The sequence below is a fragment of the Papio anubis genome, chromosome 9 (genome assembly GCF_008728515.1).
Source record: "Papio anubis isolate 15944 chromosome 9, Panubis1.0, whole genome shotgun sequence".
Lineage (NCBI taxonomy): Eukaryota > Metazoa > Chordata > Mammalia > Primates > Cercopithecidae > Papio > Papio anubis.
Window position 1 is genome coordinate 61,758,836 of NC_044984.1, and position 19,860 is coordinate 61,778,695.

Consider the following 19,860-nt stretch of genomic DNA (forward strand, 5'->3'; position numbering starts at 1 on the left):
TTTTACCTATGCCACTGCTAATGCATATTTCTGCAGGAAAGGAAATGTAAATAATACTTTGCCTATAGTGGATAGTAATAAAGATTTGAACTAATAATGAATAAACATGCGTATACATTAGTTGATATAAGAAAATATTGTTCCTTTCTTCAAAAAAAGATGTTGTTTTGGAATATGCCCAGCAATCAGGATCTAAATAATGCCAGAAAGAAAAAAAATATGTAAAAGGATTTTTCTGGGAGAAGCAAGTGAGTTATATCAGATGCCAAACTACACTCTAGGTGAGCAAGAGTTAATATGAGAGAGCTGTAAACAGGCAACGTTTTTAAGCACAACACTGAATCATTCCAAATAATCTAGCAACAACATCTTAAACGGCTCTAAAAGGACAGCAGATGTTCTAATGCATTATCAAAACGAAATTGGATGTTTTTGAACAAAGCAACAAATGGCTGTGTAAAGCAGTCAAAAGCACAGTCAAGACAAATTGCCTAATGTAAACTTCAGCAGTGACCAAAACCTGTTTTTATAAAGACTCAACACATTGATAAAAAGCAATTTTCAGGGGAGCTGGGTGTGATGGCACATGCTTGTAGTTCCAGCTATTCAGGAGGCTGAAGGCGGGAGGATCTCTTAAGCCCAGAGTCTGAGTCTAGCCTGGACAACACGGTGAGATCCCCATCCCTGAAAAAAATTTTTAAATAATTTGTTTAAATTTGTAAAGAGTCATAGCAGCAAAATTTTATTTCACACTTGCTGCGAGCAAACAGAGATTGCAGGACAATCCAAAGATTTACTATTGGCTGGGCATGGTGGCTCATGCCTGTAATCCCAGCACTTTGGGAGGCTGAGCTGAGGTGGGTGGATCACTTGAGTCTATGAGTTCAAGACCATCCTGGGTAACATAGCAAAACCTTGTTTCTATAAAAAATTAAAAAAAAAATTAGCCAGGTGTGATGGTGTGCATCTGTGGTCCCAGCTACTCGGGAGGCTGAGGTGGGAGGATCACCTGAGCCCCAGGAGGTTGAGGTTACAGTAAGCCAAGCCATGATTGTACCACTGCACTCCAGCCTGGGTAACAGAGTGAGACCCTCTCTCAAAAACAAAACAAACACCAACAAAACCCAAAGATTTACTTTGGGTAAGGACATTTTATAGAAAAAGAGAGTGGTTAGGTATGATTAGATCATCTGTGTTCACTGAATATAATAAATGCTACATCTGTTTCAATACCATCAGGTTCCTGACAGACACGCAGCTGAAGATATGGGGAGTAAGTTCTCAAAAGGGGTCTTAATCTAATTGAAGTTTATCATAACATTGCTTCAGCATTTCTATTCAGGAATGGTCATTTTTTTTTTCCTCAGAAGAAGGTTGTAAAGAACCTTGTAAAGTGATTTTTGTCCCAGACTGTGTTAGGGACATTGTTCTCCATAGATTAATAAAGAAAATGTTTTTTCAGTCATATTAGTATGCATAGATAAACATAGTTTTCCTCTTCAGCAACTGGGATTATCCCAGCAGTAACTTCAGTCTTACTGGCTAGGTCCAACTGGGGTTTTGTCCAGAGGATGTGCTAGGTAATGCTGGGATGTTCTCCAGAGCAGCTAAAAGCACATGTAGTTTGTGGTGAATGCAATTTCAGGGAACCAAGGCTTAGTCCCAGAGACACAATAATATCAGGCATTCGACAGAGGAGCAAAGTCAGAGACAGGAGCCGAGAAGCTGAGAGCTGGCGTCATTAGAACAGGCTGGGAAATATGAGTGTGAGGCATGTCTCGGCAGGAAGGTCCAGCATTGGCCAGGGAACAAAGCAGACTTCTTGGCATGCCCTCTCACTGAGGCTGTGTGAACCGCTGGGCAGGCCAGCCTGCTTAAGGGTAAGGGCTTCAAAGAGGGACAGATGCTGGGTGTTACATGGGGTGAAACTCACCATTTGGCTGTTCACTTTATGCATATACTTGCACAATTTCCTGTGTCTCTTCTTAATTGATGAACCCATTTTCTATTCTCAACCTCACACAGTCTCTTACAACTTCCCTTGGACTTTTCTAGTGTATTTTTTCAGTGTCTTCACCCTGGCATACTAATCGGTCCTGCTGTGCTCTGTGCAAAGATCTACAAGTCTTTAGTAGAAAGCCTCAGCAGTACCAGTTGGCTTGATTATTGAATGTGTTCTTCCTTCCAGGAAGTACAGAGTTACAAATAAATGGTGGGTGTACGAATATGAGGGGAGAGAAAATGGGGGCATAAATTCAGACCCTTTCCAACAGCATCTCATTGGAGTACTGCAGTGAATTTTAGAGCATATTAGAGTTAGTGGTACACAAAATAGGCTTTGGAGGAAAATGATGGAACATTTAAAGGATTGAAAAATTGGGACTTATGTCTATGGGTTAAGATAATTAGAAATGGTTGACTTAAAAGTAGAAAAGCCTGAGGGATGAGGTCATATGAGGGAATACAGTGTTGGGGGTGGCCTTTGCGAAAACAGGACGCATCTTCCTGGAATATCAATTTAGTCAAATATTCCAGAAGAGAGGCGGAGAGGAAGAAATTATTTTAGTGGGAATCAGTTGTAGCTATATCATGGAGCAGAGTGTAAAATGCTCACAAATTGTTAATATAAAATACAAACTTAAAAAAACACTCAAGCTTTTGTCTGAGCTGTTACGGTTTTGGCTCCTGGGTCCTAGATATATAGGTTTAATTTCTCCAGTCCTTAGGAGGCATTTGAGTGTTTAATTACAGTAGGGAGGATGGTGACCAACCTTCTGTGAGCCTGATAGAACTAGAATTATAGGTTACATAGAGAGTTTTAACTTAAATACAAAGGAGGACTTTTATTGAGGGTTATGACAATAAATCAGATGAGCAAAATGAGTTTAGGAACATTTAGGAGTGTATTCCTTACCTTGGAGAAAAAAGTAACCTGGAGAGCAACTGCTGTGTTACCCTCTAAAGCCTTTGGTGGGCTTCTCTCTCAGGTAGAGTCCTGGCTGGTGCGTGGTGTTTTTCTTCTGATGGTGCTTCTTTGCTAAAGTGGAATCGTGGCTAACAGGCCCCTTGCTGAGGGTCCCGGGGACAGGATTGAGGCAGCTTTTTCCAGAGTGTTTTGTATTTAGACCTATCTGGAAACAAATTTCCAAATTACCACAGTACAGTCCTGGGTATTTTTATACCTATAAATTCTCTGATTCTATTGACAAGAGAAATACTGTGGATTGAAGTGAAAAGTAAATGTCATGTTCCTTCTCAGTCTTATCTTCCAGAAATAACTACCAATAATGCTTTCTTATGTATTCTTCTACAGATTTTCTTTTCTTTTTCTTTCTTTCTCTTTTTTTGAGATGGAGTCTTGCTCTGTGGCCAGGCTGGAGTGCAGTGGCAGGATCTCAGCTCACTGCAACCTCCACCTCCGGGTTCAAGTAATTCTCCTGCCTCAGCCTCCCGAGTAGCTGGGATTACAGGTGCCCGCTACCACGCCCGGCTAATTTTTTTGTATTTTTAGTAGAGATGGCGTTTCATGGTGTTAGCCAGGATGGTCTCGATCTCCTGACCTCATGATCCGCCTACCTCGGCCTCCCAAAGCGCTGGGATTACAGGCGTGAGCCACCGCGCCCAGCCTCTTCCACAGATATTCTATGCATGTACTAGGAGATACATACACACCCATCCATACGCAAACATATACACACATGTGATCATATTATTTACATTTTTTCAACTTTTTCATTTTTAAATGAAAATACTTTTTTCATTTAAAATGTCTAGAACATTTACCATATAATTTTCCCCTTTATTCTTTCTCTAGCATCAGACATCCGTAGAGAGTTCCATCATGTGGTTGTACATTCGTTTCTCAAACAATCTCATATTGCAGGATATTAAAATTGTGCGGCAGATGCAGCGAGTTGTCATTTCTACTTCTTTCTGATGAGGAGAACTCTGACTTTGTTCAAGATAGTAATAGTCTCAACTAAACCTATGAGTGTCCCCAGGATCCCATGTAGGTAGGAGTGGCACGTGACACTGTCTGGGCTCAATGGAATTACAGTATTCCATTGTCGCTGGCGAAGGGTGTCCAGGTTCTTGGCATCTTGAACAAAGAATTGGACAAAACACACAAACAAAGCAAGGAAAGAATGAAGCAACAAAAGCAGAGATTTATTGAAAATGGAAGTATACTCCACAGGGTGGGTGCTGGTCGAGCATAGGGGCTCAAAAGCCTGGTTACAGAATTGTCTGGGGTTAAAATACCCTCTAGAGGTTTCCCACTGGTTACTTGGTGTACACCCTATGTAAATGAAGTGTGGCCCACAATCAGAGGCTGAAGTGAAGTTACAAAAGTTATAGTCCTGTGCTTTCTGCAACCAATCAGAGATATGTTCAATTTTCCATCTGCCAGGCAGAAAAAGTGGGTGGAGGGTTTACAAAGGGAGTAGCCTTCTGCACTTTTGTTTCTTAGTTGTGGAAAGTTGAGGTTTTCCTTTTGACTTAGTCCCAAATCGATCTTAGGTTCCCTGCCTCCAGATCCTGTTCTCCTGCCTCACCATTGTATGGGCACATCATAATTTAGCCAGTCAGGGAAAGCAGACTAAGTTTGAACATGGAGGTTGTTTTTAAATGGTTGCTATTATAAAATAAGCTTCAATCATAGTTCATCTGCTTGATTCTTTCCTTAGATAAAATAATCGAGTTTGTGTGGTGGAATTTTGAGCAGAGGCTGGTGGGCAGGGAAGGTGTTTTGGGGTGGGGAGCTGCCATCTTTTTAGTCTGTGTGTTCTGCGGGCTTATCCTCCAGGATTTTGTTGGAAATATACGTTGACTCAGTGGTACATCATGCATTGCCAATGCAATTTTTGCAGTTTATCGTACCTTCATTTTCTTGATGGCCTCTCCTTAGTCCCTTCCTTGCCTTCCTGCTTCTGGCATCTGTGGCCAGAGGTCAGCTTCCGGTCAGTGTCTATGAGAGTCTGGATGTTACTGCCATTTGCATTCTGCCTGGCTCTGCTCTGATGATTTCAGCATGACCGGGTTAAAAGAGAAGAATGAGGAAAGTCAGTCCCTCTCGTGGGGAGGAAGTTCATCCAGGCTGCAGACAAATTTATTCTGTTGCATCTTGATATCCAAGGTGAAAGAAATTGAGGTTACACATCACAGGTAGACAGAAAGCAGAATTCTAAAATATTCCTAGCCAATTTCACTTTGTTGAAAATATGTTGCAGCGTAGATATGGACAGCAGTGATAATCAAAATACCTAACAATTAGAAGATGTGGATACCACTTATTAGAATGGATGCTGGCATTAAATAACCAGCATGGCTGTACCAGTGTGAACCAACTGAATATCAGCGGTGGTGCAGGAAAATGGGATTTTCCTTCCTTTTATCCTCAGGAACTAAATTATGAAATCTTTGCCAGCTGGACTTCATCTCAGCAGTTTATTATCTCTCCCAAACAGTTTGTGAAAACTAATCTTCCTAAATTCCCCCTTAAAAGAATATCTCTTTGATTAAATCATCAATGGATATTTATTTTTTAAAGGTCCACAATTAACATGGATGTATTGGTCAGAACTCTTTGGGTTGTAAGTGGCACAGCCCAATTAAGACTATATTAAACACAATGGGAGGTTTTTAGTTTCTGTTACTGGGAAGCCCAGGATGGAAGACTTCAGGCATATTTGGATTCAAGCTCAAAGTTATAGTTAAGACTCCTTAATAATTATCTTCGTCCCTCTTTATATGCTAGTGGCATTCTCTTCATTGGCAGATCGTGTTCTTCCAATTTGGTGGATAGAGCCATACTCATCGACAAGCAACTTTTGCACTCACCAAGGTTCTGGCACCGAGAAAGGCCCTGAGCACAGACACTTGAGCAAGCCCAGCTCCTACTCCCGGAGCCAGACTCCAATCAGCAGAACCTTCCAGCTGACTTACAAGCAAAAATCAATCCCTATAAATAAATAAAAATAAAAATAAATGTTCCAGAGAAAAAAGACTTCAACGCTGAGAAATGCTAGGGCAAGCAAAGTTAAGTAGGCTTTCTTTAGCGTTTGACTTTCTAGGCTTTAATGCTCCCTTCTGCAATGTGAAACATTAAGGAGAGGATATTGAGTACACCATTTCAGAAATATATTTGATCCAGCCAGGCACGGTGGCTCATGCCTGTAATCCCAGCACTTTGGGAGGCCGAGGCGGGCTGATTACCTAAGGTTGGGAGTTCAAGACCAGCCTGACTAACATGGAGAAACCGTGTCTCTACTAAAAATACAAAATTAGCTGGGCGTGGTGGCACATGCTTGTAATCTCAGCTACTCAGGGGGCTGAGGCAGGAGAATCACTTGAACCTGGGAGGCAGAGGTTGCAGTGAGCTGACATAATGCCATTACACTCTAGCCTTGGCAACAACAGTGAAACTCTGTCTCAAAAAAAAAAAAAAAGAAAGAAAGAAAGAAATGTATTTGATCCTAGAACATTTTCACCAAGCATGATGTTTTTGGGAATACCATTAGTATCTACACTTCTGTTTATGGAATTAGAGTTAGATCTCAGAGTCATGAGATTGTATAAACAGATTCACGTTCACAATACTAGGCAGGAGGTAAATACTGTACTGTCTTTCAGAAGAAGGATTAAACTGAAGGAGTAGTGAACAGAAAGACCTTTATCTAAGTCCTCTATAAACTTTGCCAACTTTGTCATCTGGGAACAGATACTCAGCTCCTTAGCATTCTTGAAGCCTCTGTCTAGGAACTGAATCATTCATTTCCATAATTTCAGAGCTAGAAGAGATCAAGAGGTCATCTGGCCCAATTCCCCTTTTCAACGTATGAGGAAATCAAACCAGGGAGATTAGGTACCTTTCCCAGAGCAGGGCTAAGACTTGCTAACATCATCCATTGCTCTTTTCACTATATTAAAATTTCTTCTCTTTCCTGGAAAAAGTTCAATATTCCAGCTACCTCTAATGCCTGTTTGAGCAAATAGTTAGGGGGGCAAAAGTCCAATGTCCTACTCAGAGCCATTTTGGAATAATCCTCTTAAATTCAACTGGATATCTGCTTCCTTTGAAATTCTGATTAGTCGAGGGTGTTTGATTTTGATAACCTACCAGGGAGGAAATTATGCTCTGAGGTCCAGCAGCTGCCAGAAGCAAGCTGTCAGCTTAATACCAGCTCTCTTTCTCTCCATTTTATCAGCAAAACAGCTGTGAACAAAGGCATGGAGGGTAGAACTGGGCGAGGAAACACACCACCACCGAAAGCTGGCATGAGCTCTGTTGCTGGAAGGGTCATGAAATTTTATGATGTTTCTTAATTAGAGTCAAATATAAACATCAAATAAAACCAAATACCCGTGATGTGTGACAATAGGTCATAGATATGGGTTATCAAAGACAAAGCGTTCCTTTGTACCCTTAAAACATCATTGTTCACTACTCATTTTATACCTATTATCCCGTTGAAATGTGATCTGAAAGGGTCTGGTTGAGTTCATAAAATGGAATAATTATTCTCTCATCTCTCTCTCATTGCTCACCCTTATCCTCACATATAAGCCGCAGGTAACTCAGTAAATGCTAAGAATGGCATTGGGGCGATACAGTATTCAAATTGATAACAAGGCTCACTACTTATACGCTTTCCACTTATTTATGAGTCACACTGTTTAAGCACCAACTATGTCCCAGGTACTGTGCTGGACTAGAAGGATTTGACATTGAGCAGCAACAAGCCTGGATGGTCCTTGCTGTCAGGAAACTAGGAGTCTTGTGTGGGAGACAGACAGTAAGAAAAAAGTTCACAAAAAATACACAAAATTACCAACTGTGATAGATGCTTTGAAAAGAAGGTACATGGTGCTGTGACTGTATAACATGACAATGTGACCTAGACCAGTGCATCTCTAACTCTGTGTGCTGAAGGACCAGTTTTCCCTTCAATCTGCCTGGACTGATACTAGCATACAAATTGTGCTACATGTGACTGACCATGTGAGTTTGACAACACCTGAACTGCTCTTTGCCCTGTTCAACAAGGCAAGTCTACTGAACATGTGCTTGGATGTCATGGTAATATTAAAACACTGTAGAACTTTCTAAATGCTTATTTCTCAATTTTAACATTTATCACATTGGAAACAATTTGTAGATTGGCACTGAAGTATGGACTGCACTTCGAGTAGCTCCAACCTAGACTGTCGAATCAAGGTCGTCCTGGAGGAAATGATTTTTGCTTAGTGTTCTGTGATGAATCTGTGATCACTATGACCATCATAGATCACCGTGATCTATATGAAAGAGCAAATAGGCAAAATTGAGATGGGAAGGTGAATTCCAGGTAAAGAGAATCCAGGAGAAGAGGAGTGTGGCTGGAACATGCAGGTGAGTGGAAGATTAGTCAAGATGAGTTTGAAGGGAAATGCCAGGCCAGGCCTATGTTATCTTTGTGTTTTCTCCATGAAAAAGGACAGGTTTTGGAAGGTTTTAAACAGTGTGATTTTATCAGATTCGAGGTGCTAAGATCACTTTGCTGCAGTATGGACAATACACTAGAAGGTGTGTCAGTCTGTTTAGGCAGTTATAGCAAAATACCACAGACTGTGTGGCTTATAGACAACAGACATTTATTTCTTACAGTTCTGGAGGCTGTGAAGTCCAAGATCAAGGCACTGACAAATTCGGTGTCTGGTGAGGGCTGGCTTTATGGTTCATAGATGTGGCCTTCTCCCTGCAACCTCAGGGCTCTCTTTGGGGCCTCTTTTATAAGGGCACTAATTCCAATCATGAGGGTGCCACTCTCATGACCTCGTCACCTCCCAAAGACCCCACCTCCTAATACTATCACCTTAAGGGTTAGAATTTCAACATATGAATTTTTGTGGGACACAAATATTCAGACCATAGCAGGAGAATAAAAGTGAAAGTAGGGAAACCAGCGAGTAGACTATTGCAGTAGTCCAGGTAACTTGAGCCAAAGGGGCTGTGGATGTGTAAGAAGTGGGAGATTGAGGCTGGGTGCAGTGGCTCATGCCTGTAATCCCAGCACTTTGGGAGGCGAAGGCGGGTGGGTTGCTTCAGCCCAGGAGTTAGAGACCAGCCTAGGCAACATGGAGAAACCCTGTGTCTATAACAAATACAAAAATTAGCCAGGCGTGATGGTGCCTCCCTGTGGTCCCAGATAGTTGGGAGGCTGGGGTGGGAGGATTGCTGGAGCCCAGGAAGTCAAGGCTGCAATGGGCCGAGGTCGCAGCACGGGAAGTTGGAGATTGAGACTGAGGATGTAGGGTAAGATTTCTGGTGGAGTGGATACAGGGTTGAAGAAGTGGGAAAGATCAAAGAGGACTCTTCTGGTAGCTAATCATCCCAATATTCCACTCTAATGCAGACAAGGAATATTGCTCCCTTTCTGTTCAGGACCAAAGGAGTCCCTTTATTCCTAAGGAAGTTTCCTGGCAGGGAATGGAATTCCATTTCCCAAGTCCTTCAGAGGCTCTGCCAATACTTGTAGATGTGCTTCACAACTGCCATTCTTTCTCCAATTAACGTTCCATTTATGGAACTAAGTAACTTCCCCTTTGAATATACATTCTTCTCTATAGTGTTTCCTCAGTTTTTTTCTTTGAAACCTTATTCTAGAAAATATTAATAGGCACTCAATGAAAAAGGAGTCTCATCAAAGAATATATTCAGGAAATACTGAGCTAAACAAGAGTCACACTGGTTTTTCTTTCAGTGCATGACTTTTCAGAGCACTTAATATGTGAATGTGCGTCTTCAGTTTCCAAGGGGGGAGAAACAAAATACAGTGTTTTCAAAACTTACTTAGTTATGGGTTCCTTTTTGCCAAGATCATCTACCAGGCTAGCGTTCTATGAAACCTTCTTTGGGAAAGGATGGTGCCTGGTGACTAGAGCAGTCCTTTGTTCAGCACTGGAAGCTTGGTTCCGCTTCACATATTGGGTTCACTGGTTTATGACAGGACAATCTAGTTCCATTCCCTAAGGCACTTTTACTGAAAGGCTGAGTCAGTTTTTTGCAATCAGCAACGACACTCCCTTCTAGCTCTGTGCTGAGAATCGCTGTTCTAGCTCTAAGTGTTGGCCTGGGGGCAGCATCCTGTGTCTGTCTGGGGGCAATGTGCCACACTCAGGCAATACATGGGAAAGGAGGACCTGGAGTACTGCCTTGATGGACTTGAGTGACGCTGGTGTAACAGCCGTCCATTTTCCATTTTCGCTGACTGGGAAACAGCAGCAGTTACAAATGACAGCTATGTCTGCAGAGGCTGACCTTCTCTTCATCCTCCCTTCTCTCTGGCTTTTGAGGGTAACCAGGGGAGCAGCAAAGACCAGCGTTTTCTTTACCGGTAAATGGGTGTCATTCATCAGCAGGTGTTACAGATCCGTGCCTCTCGGACTTGAAGGTGCACGGGAATTCCCTGGGGATCATGGTAAATGCAGATTTCTGGGCCTTACTTCTAGAAATCCTTATTTGGCAGATCTGGAATGAGACATTGTCATCTGTAGTTATTTTTATCTTTATGCCTTTACTCCTATATACTTGAGTTCATTTCCCAAAAATAAGAACTATTTTCTTACATAATCACAGTACAATGATCAAAATTGGTAAATGAACCTTGTTATGACAGTGTTATCTAAATCTACAGATCTTATTCTAATCTCTCTAATTGTCCCAATCATTTACTTTCTAGCAAACCCTCCCTGAAAAAAAAAGCTCTGACTCAGGCCAAAGGGACCAGATGTTCCATGTTATTAAATTAGCCCAGGTCTAAGACAATAGGAAGCAATGGAATATGGTGGAAACAGTAGCTAACTTGGGTGAATCCCCTGCCTAAAGACATTTACTCTGAAATTTCTTAAACACAATACCAGCCTATGTTGTGGTCTCCCATGCACCCCACCTTCAGCTTCTCTGCGCCTGGCCCATACCTGCTACTATATCTTTGCAGTTTGTTGTTGTTGTTGTTGAGACGGAGTCTTGCTCTGTTCCCAGGCTGGAGTGCAGTGGCCGGATCTCAGTTCACTGCAAGCTCCGCCTGCCAGGTTTACGCCATTCTCCTGCCTCAGCCTCCCGAGTAGCTGGGACTACAGGCGCCCGCCACCTCGCCCGGCTAGTTTTTTATATTTTTTAGTAGAGATGGGGTTTCACCAATTTAGCCAGGATGGTCTCGATCTCCTGACCTCGTGATCCGCCCGCCTTGGCCTCCCAAAGTGCTGGGATTACAGGCTTGAGCCACCGCGCCCGGCCTATATCTTTGCAGTTTGAGGCTTCCCGAGCTACGTGATTTCCCTGTCCACAACTCTCTCACTCCCCTAACAGAATACCCCCCTGTGCCAGGCATCACAACCATTATGCCTACGGGTCAGTTATTATGCCCATGAGGCAATCTTTGATCCATTCAGACAAATGGATAAATGCTAGTTAGAAATGCCAGGTGGGCTTGTGAGTTTTTAAGCTTGTTAAACACAGGATGCTGCAATGCGGTTGAAGTGGTTGGTGTCAAGAAACACTCCGTTAAAACTAAGGAGGTGGTTCTGGTAGCTGGTGGGAATCAGGTGTCATCCCAGTCATTCCATGTTTCTGAGGAAAACAGCAGCCAATAGCAACACAATAAAGTTTTGATTAGATGCAACTAGAAGAAATTGCCTTCCTTCAGAAAGGCATTCTCTTCCCTCGTGTTTTGAGGAAGTTGGCTATGCAGAAGACAAAAGCCTGACTTTTCTGCTTACTGGAACGTGGACCATTAAAGCCACGTTGCTACCACTCCCATTGATTTGGTGATTTAACTCCAAGAGAGTAACCTTATTTTTAATTTCTTGGAGGGCGTCTCCCCCATGGCTTCCAAGTAACAGCTAAGGTTCCCAATTAATCAAAATAACTTCCTTGTCACCTTTGCTCCCTTTCCCTGATACCGTCTTAACACCAGGCAATGGTTCTGGAAAACAAAAGACATCTTTGGTATTAATTATGCATGTGGCAGTGGAGGGTGGCTTCTAGAATGTATGCACATTTAGGAAAATGGTTTGATTATTTAAAACTGTGTTCCTTCTATGTAATGATTCCCAGGCATCGAATCAATGCCAGGGCACTAATTGTATTAGAACTTTATTGAAGAGACATCTAGTGGGGCTGAGGCAGAAAATTGTCACTGAATTCTGCATCACTGGGGCTGGAGGATTGAGTGCCAATAGGGACCTCTAGTGTTCTGCAAAGGTTCAGACTTGATAATGCGAAGATTGTTTAGACGCCTTTTCCTATTTTCCATGTGTCAAACAGGAGTATGCTTTTATTCAAAACTTGCCATTCTCTCTATGAAGTAAAGAGGCATAGCCTATTCATAATTTCTGTCTAGGTGTTTTTAAGTCGATGAATTTAAATAAAGACAATGTTTTCCGTGGAGCACCAGGATATACTGTTTCCATAGGCCTATAATACCAGATCTTATTTACTGAGCTTTCTGCAGATTGGCACCAGACTCAGCACTGCACATGAGTTGCTTCTCTTTTTTTTTTTTTTCAAATGAAGTTTCGCTCTTGTCGCCCAGGCTGGAGTGTAATGGCGCAATATTGGCTGACTGCGATCTCTGCCTCCCGGGTTCAAGTGATTCTCTTGCCTCAACCTCCCTAATAGCTGGCATTACAGGTGAATGCCACCACGCCCAACTAATATTTGTATTTTCAGTAGAGACAAGATTTCACCACGTTGGCCAGGCTAGTCTTGAACTCCTGACCTCAGGTGATCCACCCGACTCAGCCTTCCAGAGTGCTGGGATTACAGGCGTGAGCCACCGCGCCCGGCCAGGTTGCTTCTTTTAACCATTATTAATTGTACTATTATTTTTCATTTTTCCAGTGAAGACACTGAGACAAATGAAGGTGAAGTTACCAAGTGTAGGTAATTCTTCAGTGGTAGGGCCGGTCCTTGGTCTCATATCTCCCTTAATTCCAAAGCCTGTTTTCTGACCTGGCAAACTTTTAGCATAAATCTGAAGGGTAGACTAAAAGGTCACGCTTCTACCTTCCCTGCTTCTCTCCCTTTTTTTCCTCCTTCTCTTTCTTCTTTCCTCCCTCCTTTTCCTTCTAGTTTGCTCCTAAAGGGAAACTTTTTCTTCCTTCCCGTCTTTTCTTTATTCTCCCAAACTAGCAAATTTATCCATTTTCCATCAGAAGCTTGGTGACATTTGCAGAGGGAGAGGATTTTTTTTTTTTTCCCAGGGTTACACTCAGAATGGCATTTTGACAACTGCCAGGAATTGGCATGTTTTGTCTTGACATTGCTAAATAATCTCCCACATGAAATCAAAGCAGATATTTCATATGTCACTGCTGGGTAATGGCTTTTCTTGGGTTGTATCCAATCCAGGGAATTGACATTGTTTTATTTCCCTGATGAAAACTGTTATTTGGCCCTTTCTAGTTCTTAAATTATTCTATCTTAGAATTTCTATCTGAGCTGAAGAGGTAAATCTGTTTTAAAGAGCAGGTACTTTTTGCTAAAACAGAGGCATTGAGGTGAAGTGAATCATTCCTTAGAAGTTGAACATTTGGAAGTCTTTAAACTTAATACAGTGCCTGGAATCTCACGGCTTCCTCAATCATGAATTTTTTTTTTTTTTTTTTTTTTTTTTTTTTTTTTGCTTTGTTTTGTTTCAGTTTTGAATGAAACCTAGGAGGAAGCTTTTTAGGCCTTTTGTTCAAAAACATATGATTAGGGCCGGGCGCAGTGGCTCACACCTGTAATCCTAGCACTTTGGGACGCCAAAGGGGGTGGATCACAAGGTCAAGAGCTTGAGACCAGCCTGGCCAACATGATGAAATCCCGTCTCTACTAAAAACACAAAAATTAGCTGGGCGTGGTGATGTGTGCCTGTAATACCACTTACTCAGGAGGCTGAGGCAGGAGAATCACTTGAACCTGGGAGGCGGAGATTGCAGTGAGCTGAGATCATGCCACTGCACTCAGCCTGGGCAACAGAGCAAGACTCCGTCCAAATGAAACGAAACAAAACAAAACAAACGAACAACAACAACAAACATACGATTAGGCCATATATGGGCAGGTTGTGATTTGGGTGGTTGAGGGGACACTTCACACAGATCTTGATCTGACGGCATAAGCAACTCTTCTGTCTGCCTAGCATCTTTCTGTTGGAAATCCCAGCCTCTCGTGTCTGTGGAGTGGTCACACACATGGCCATTTTCCCAGACAACTGAGCATTTGAGCCAGATTGGACAATCATGCCTCATCCTCCCCAATATAGTGATGTGTCCTGTAGTGGGCATCTAATCCAAGCAGAGGCACTCAGTGTCATTTCAGAGTCATTGATACGGGGCTGCACTGAGAGAGTCATTCTGAAGATTGCAGAATCAAAGAACCCTTTAAACATGAAGCTGCAGAGATAATTTGCGCTGCCCAGTGTAGAAACTTTGTTTAGGGAGGAGGGAAGCAGAGCCTGAAGACGAAGGTAGAGCAAGTGCATCTTAAGGACATCATCTGATGTCCTGGATCCAGCCATACCTGAAGTAGAAACCAACTTTTCAACTTTTCAGTTGTAAGAGCCAGTACATTCCCATTTGTGTTAAATTAGTTTGAGTTGAGTTTTTGTCACTTGAAATTGGAAGTGTCCTGACGAATACAACAACATATGTAGAAATTTCTGGTTGAACAAACAGGAAGTGAAGAAATAGGATTCATTCACCCTTGATATTGATCCTCTTCCAGGGAGGATCTCATGAAGGCCAGTAAATTGTCTCCTGGTATCAACTGTGCATGAATCAAGAATTCTTTTTGTTCCTGCTTTTCCGCCAATGTGAAATCCATATGAAGTAACTGAAAGTTGCCTAGTCAATCTTTTGATTCTTCTCCATCACCTGCTGCAGGTCACTTCCATATAACTAAGGACGGAGTTGTTCCGATCACAACTTTTAATGAGAGTTAGTACTTTGGGAGGCTGAGGTAGGCTGAGATTGGGTAATCTGAGGTAATCTGATTGGGATTGGGAGTTCAAACCCAGCCTGGGCAACATGGTGAGACCCTGTCTCTGCAAAAAGTAGAAAAACTAGCTGGGTGTGGTGGCGCATTCCTGTAAACTCAGCTACTTGGGAGGCTGAGATGGGAGGGTGGCTTGAGCATGGAAGGTCGAGGCTGCAATAAGGTGTAATTGTGCCATTGCGCTTCAGCCTGGGTGACAGAGTGAGACCCTGTCTCAATAAATAAATAAATACATAAATAAACAAACAAACAAATTTTAGTGATATTTAGTTCTTTGAAATTGAATTGCACTGCACTGGTTCCCATACTATTTACCACCAAGAACAAGAACAACTTTTATTTTTCTCTATGTGAAAGATTTTCTTTACAAAAACATCACAGTTGCTAAATAATAAAGACTTTATTTATATTTGTATGTAATATAATATTTATGTATTATTTGTTTCTGCCATAGGAAGTAAATAAACACATATATAGGAACTGCTTAACATTTGCTAAACACAGCTTTCTACACAGAACTGATATAATCCCTGCTATGAACAGCAATCTTTAGAATAATGTTATAGTTTCTGTTAGGATTTTTGCAATATTGTATATATTGTAAATATAAATATATTGTAAATATTGCACATGAAATATATATGTATATATACAACTCTCTCTTTGGAGACCCTAAACTGGGCACATCTGACCGATTAAACACTGCTATTATGTTAATTACTAAGAAGATAACATGACATAGACCCTGTTGTAATGGAATTTATAATTCAGTTTATAGGGGAAAAAATAACCCTTTTTCCTCTACCCTTTTAGGTTCACTGGAGCACTGCAAATTAGACTGACAAAAGACAGATTATCGGGAGAAAAAAATACAAAGAAGCTAATAGGCCGAAGAGCTTATATACCATTTTAAACAAAGAATGATAAACTGTGGACACTTGACAGGAAAAAAAAAAAAAGGGTTTGAGGCTTTCCAGAGCAGTCCACTACGGGAAGGTAAGTATATGGGGAGCTTCATGGAAGCCAGGGGCTGTCTTGGCAAGGTGTGTGTGTTCAGGTCCATCTCAGCGGTAACTTTCTGTCTTCTTCATGGCCTTAACAATTCCCTTGGAGAGGCAATTTATGGCAGTCCTCATTTCCTGGGAATTTCTGATTTTAGTCAGATTTTTTAAGAAAGAGAAGCTCTTGGAAGACTTCTTTCTGCATCTGTCAGATCTCAAAATAGTCCCATGCCAAAGTGGCATATTTTGGGGTGGCATATTTACCAATCCCTTTCAGGTTTCATTCATCCCTTCACCAAAAGTTTACCCTCTGCTTATCAGCCAAAATTCATTGAGATACAAAGTTGACTGACACGTGGCTTCTGCTCTCAAGGAACTTACAACTTGATCCACAAGGCACTTGCATTTCTGAAAGTAATGCAACTCTCAAGCTGTTATAACTAAATGCTGTAATAAGGTAGTATGTATCTTATGCATTAAAATAATTAGGTTTCCATGGGAACACTGCTATAGCCCCTGGTCAGCCTGCTGTGCTCAGTTACTCCTGGTTCCTGTGACAATAGAGGTAAAGGTGACACAGTATATCCACAGAGTGATCACCATTACTCAGCAGCAACAGGACTAGCATGTGTTATGGACCTGTGGGGAAGGAACTGAGATATGGCAAGAACCAGAATGTTACATACAGGAGGCATGGTTTGTCACAGGCTGTTTTTTAAATGATACAAATTAGTTATGCTGGATTTTCAGGGTGATATGTTTGGCGTTAGATGAGGCTGGGTAGGGCTCCACTTGGAACTTGTTACTGGAAAGGGGTCCTGATCCAGACCCCAAGAGAGGGTTCTTGGATCTTGCGCAAGAAAGAAGTCAGGGTGAGTCCATAGAGTAAAATGAAAGCAAGTTTATTAGGAAAGTAAAAGAATAAAAGAATGGCTACTCCACAGGCAGAGCAGCCAGGCTGGTTGCCCATTTTTAAGGTTATTTCTTGATCATATGCTAAATAAAGGTTGGAGTATTCATGCCTCCTCCTTTTACCCACATAGGGTAACTTTCTGTCATTGCCATGGCATTTGTAAGGTGTCATGGCGCTGGTGGGAGTGTAGCAGTGAGGTTGACCAGAGATCACTCTCCTCACCTTCTTGGTTTTGGTGGGTTTTAACTGGCTTCTTTACTGCAATCTGTTTTATCAACAAGGTTTTTATACCTTATCTTGTGCCAACCTCCTGTCTCATTCTGTGACTTAGAATGCCTTAACCTCTTGGGAATGCTGCCCATCAGGTCTCAGCCTCATTTTACCCAGCCCCTATTCAAGATGGAGTTGCTCTGGTTCGAACACCTCTAACAAACTCACCATAACCTTGTGGGACTTGTTAAAATAACTTAATAAGAGGTCATTAGGCTGAGATGATTCTATCGCCCTGCATTCCTATGTAAAGAAATTGAAACTTCAGCTCAGCCCATCACAAGCCAACTGAGCATTATATTACCAGGGACTTTCTGCTGAGATAATCCAAATAAGGCAATATCTGATCTGAACCAATTAAATATTTTCTTTGCCTCACTTTTGCATTCAGCCTATAATAGCTTTTCTCTTGCACTTCTTTGGCAGGGCCCTGACCACTTCTGGTTTGGAGCTGCCCTGTGTGTGAATTGCTGTCTTCTCAAATAAACTCTTAATATTTTAATATGCCTGTTTGTTTTTTAACAGCTCTCACTCTGGACGATTAAACACCAATACCACCAACCTGAGTAGGCCTTCCAGGAAATACCGGGGACACTAAGAAGCCACACCCACTGAACCATTCTATGGTCACTCAGCATTTGAAGCAAATTGGAAAGGTGAAAAAGCTCGATAAGTGGGTGCTTCATGAGCTGACCGAAAGTAAAAAAAAAAATTGTCGTTTTGAAGTGTCATCTTCTCTTACTCTATGCAACAACAATGAACCACTTCTTGATTGGATTGTGATGTGCGAGGAAAAGTGAATTTTATGTAACAACTGGTGATGACCAGCTCAGTGGTTGGACCAAGAAGAAGCTCCAAAGCACTTCCCAAAGCCAAACTTGCATCAAAAAAAGGTCATGGTCACTGCTTGGTGGTCTGCTGCCAGTCTGATCCACTACAGCTTTCCGAATCCCTGGGAAACCATTACAGCTGAGAAGTATGCTCAGCAAACCAATGAGATGCACGGAAAACTGCAGTGCCTGCAGCCGGCATTGGTCAACAGGAAAGGCCCAATTTTTCTCCACTGCAATGTCCGACTGCATATCACAACCAAAGCTTCAGAAGTTGAACAAATTGGGCTACGAAGTCTTGCCTCATCTCCCATATTCACCTGACCTCTTGCCAGCCGACTACCACTTCTTGAAGCATCTCGACAACTTTTTGCAGGGAAAATGCTTCCACAACCAGCAGGATGCAGAAAATGCTTTCCAAAAGTTTGTCGAATCCCAAAGCATGGATTTTTATGCTACAGGAGTAAACTTATTTCTCATTGGCAAAAATGCATTGATTGTAATGTTTCCTTTTTTGATTAAAGATGTGTTTGAGCCTAGTTATAATGATTTAAAGTTCACGGTCCAAAACCGCAAGTACTTTTTGCACCAGCGAGATGTGTTTATGAGAGGCTTATTTCACCCAGCCTCTTTTCCAGTCATCTGTAGAATTATTTCAAGCACAGGAGGGACCCTACTTCATATTGGGGAGGATTAAGGAAGACTTCCTGGAGGATTGTCTCAGAGCTTGCTGCAGGTGCATATTGAAAAGCAATTCATTACAATTTTCTATAAGAGACTGTGGCTGAACAGTCTGATACACAGGTATGGTCAGAACTTTGTGTAACAATTTCTCTGTCACGTGTGTAGAAATCTTAACGAAAGGAATACTCTCAGCAAGCTGAGTCCTGTAGCCAGGTACCTTGGGTAGTGTTTCCTGAATCTTTAAAACCCACCGACTTCAAATGGCATGACTTCCAGACTACAGAGGTGGGTATAAAGAGCAACTAAGCCCCCCACACCCTTAAAATCACATCTTGTCAAAATCATGAAGACTTTCAGAACTTGTGGATTCATTCCTCTTTCCATTGCCACTGCAAAAGCTCATAGGAAATTTTTCTCTGTATGTAAAGACGGAAATCACGCTCTTGCAGCTGCATCCTGAGTAATCACTTTTGAGATAAAACTATTTTTCTAGCCATAAAGACTATATTTGAATTTCACCAGCTGCTTTCTTAATGATTACTGGACTATTTTGATAATGGCACCAGCTTCAAGAAAGGTGGTGATGCTACCTAACCTTTCTTCTTTCTTTGATAAGAAAGATTTTTGCATCAGGGGAGATTACACTTATTTAATGTAATCCAGATGTCTCCTTTCTCAGTATTCTCCAATTCTGCCAGCCTCATTGATGACTCCAACTATTACTATTCAAATACAAATGGCTTGCATATGTAAAGGGAAACTCAGAATACTTCGCTATTAATCTTTTCTTTTCCTTTTTTTCCTTCCTTCCTTCCCTCCTTCCCTCTTTCCCTCTCTCTCTTTCTCTCTCTCTCTCTTTCTTTCTTTCTTTCTGACGGACTCTAGCTCTGCCGCCCAGGCTGGAGTGCAGTGGCACGATCTCAACTCACTTGCAATCTTCGCCTCCCAGGTTCAAGCTATTCTCCTGCCTCAGCCTCAGAGTAGCTGGGACTACAGGCGTGGGCCACCATGCTCAGCTAATTTTTGTATTTTTAGCAGAGATGGGGTTTCACCATGTTGGCCAGGATGATCTCCATCTCTTGACCTTGTGATCCACCCGCCTCAGCCTCCCAGAAGCTATTCATTTTCTATGAAAGTTCTCAG

The 19,860-nt window shown here is 41.9% G+C and overlaps 1 long non-coding RNA gene across 4 annotated transcripts in view; it reads left to right on the forward strand.

Annotated features, from left to right (window-relative positions):
* LOC110740705 overlaps positions 1–19,860 on the forward strand; it is a 259,524-nt gene that overhangs the window by 62,356 nt on the left and 177,308 nt on the right. For all 4 annotated transcript variants that reach the window (XR_002515681.2, XR_002515679.2, XR_002515682.2 and 1 more), the window contains exons 4-5: positions 15,833–16,015; positions 17,729–18,837. This is a non-coding gene — a long non-coding RNA (uncharacterized LOC110740705). The remainder of the gene's footprint in view (positions 1–15,832; positions 16,016–17,728; positions 18,838–19,860) is intronic.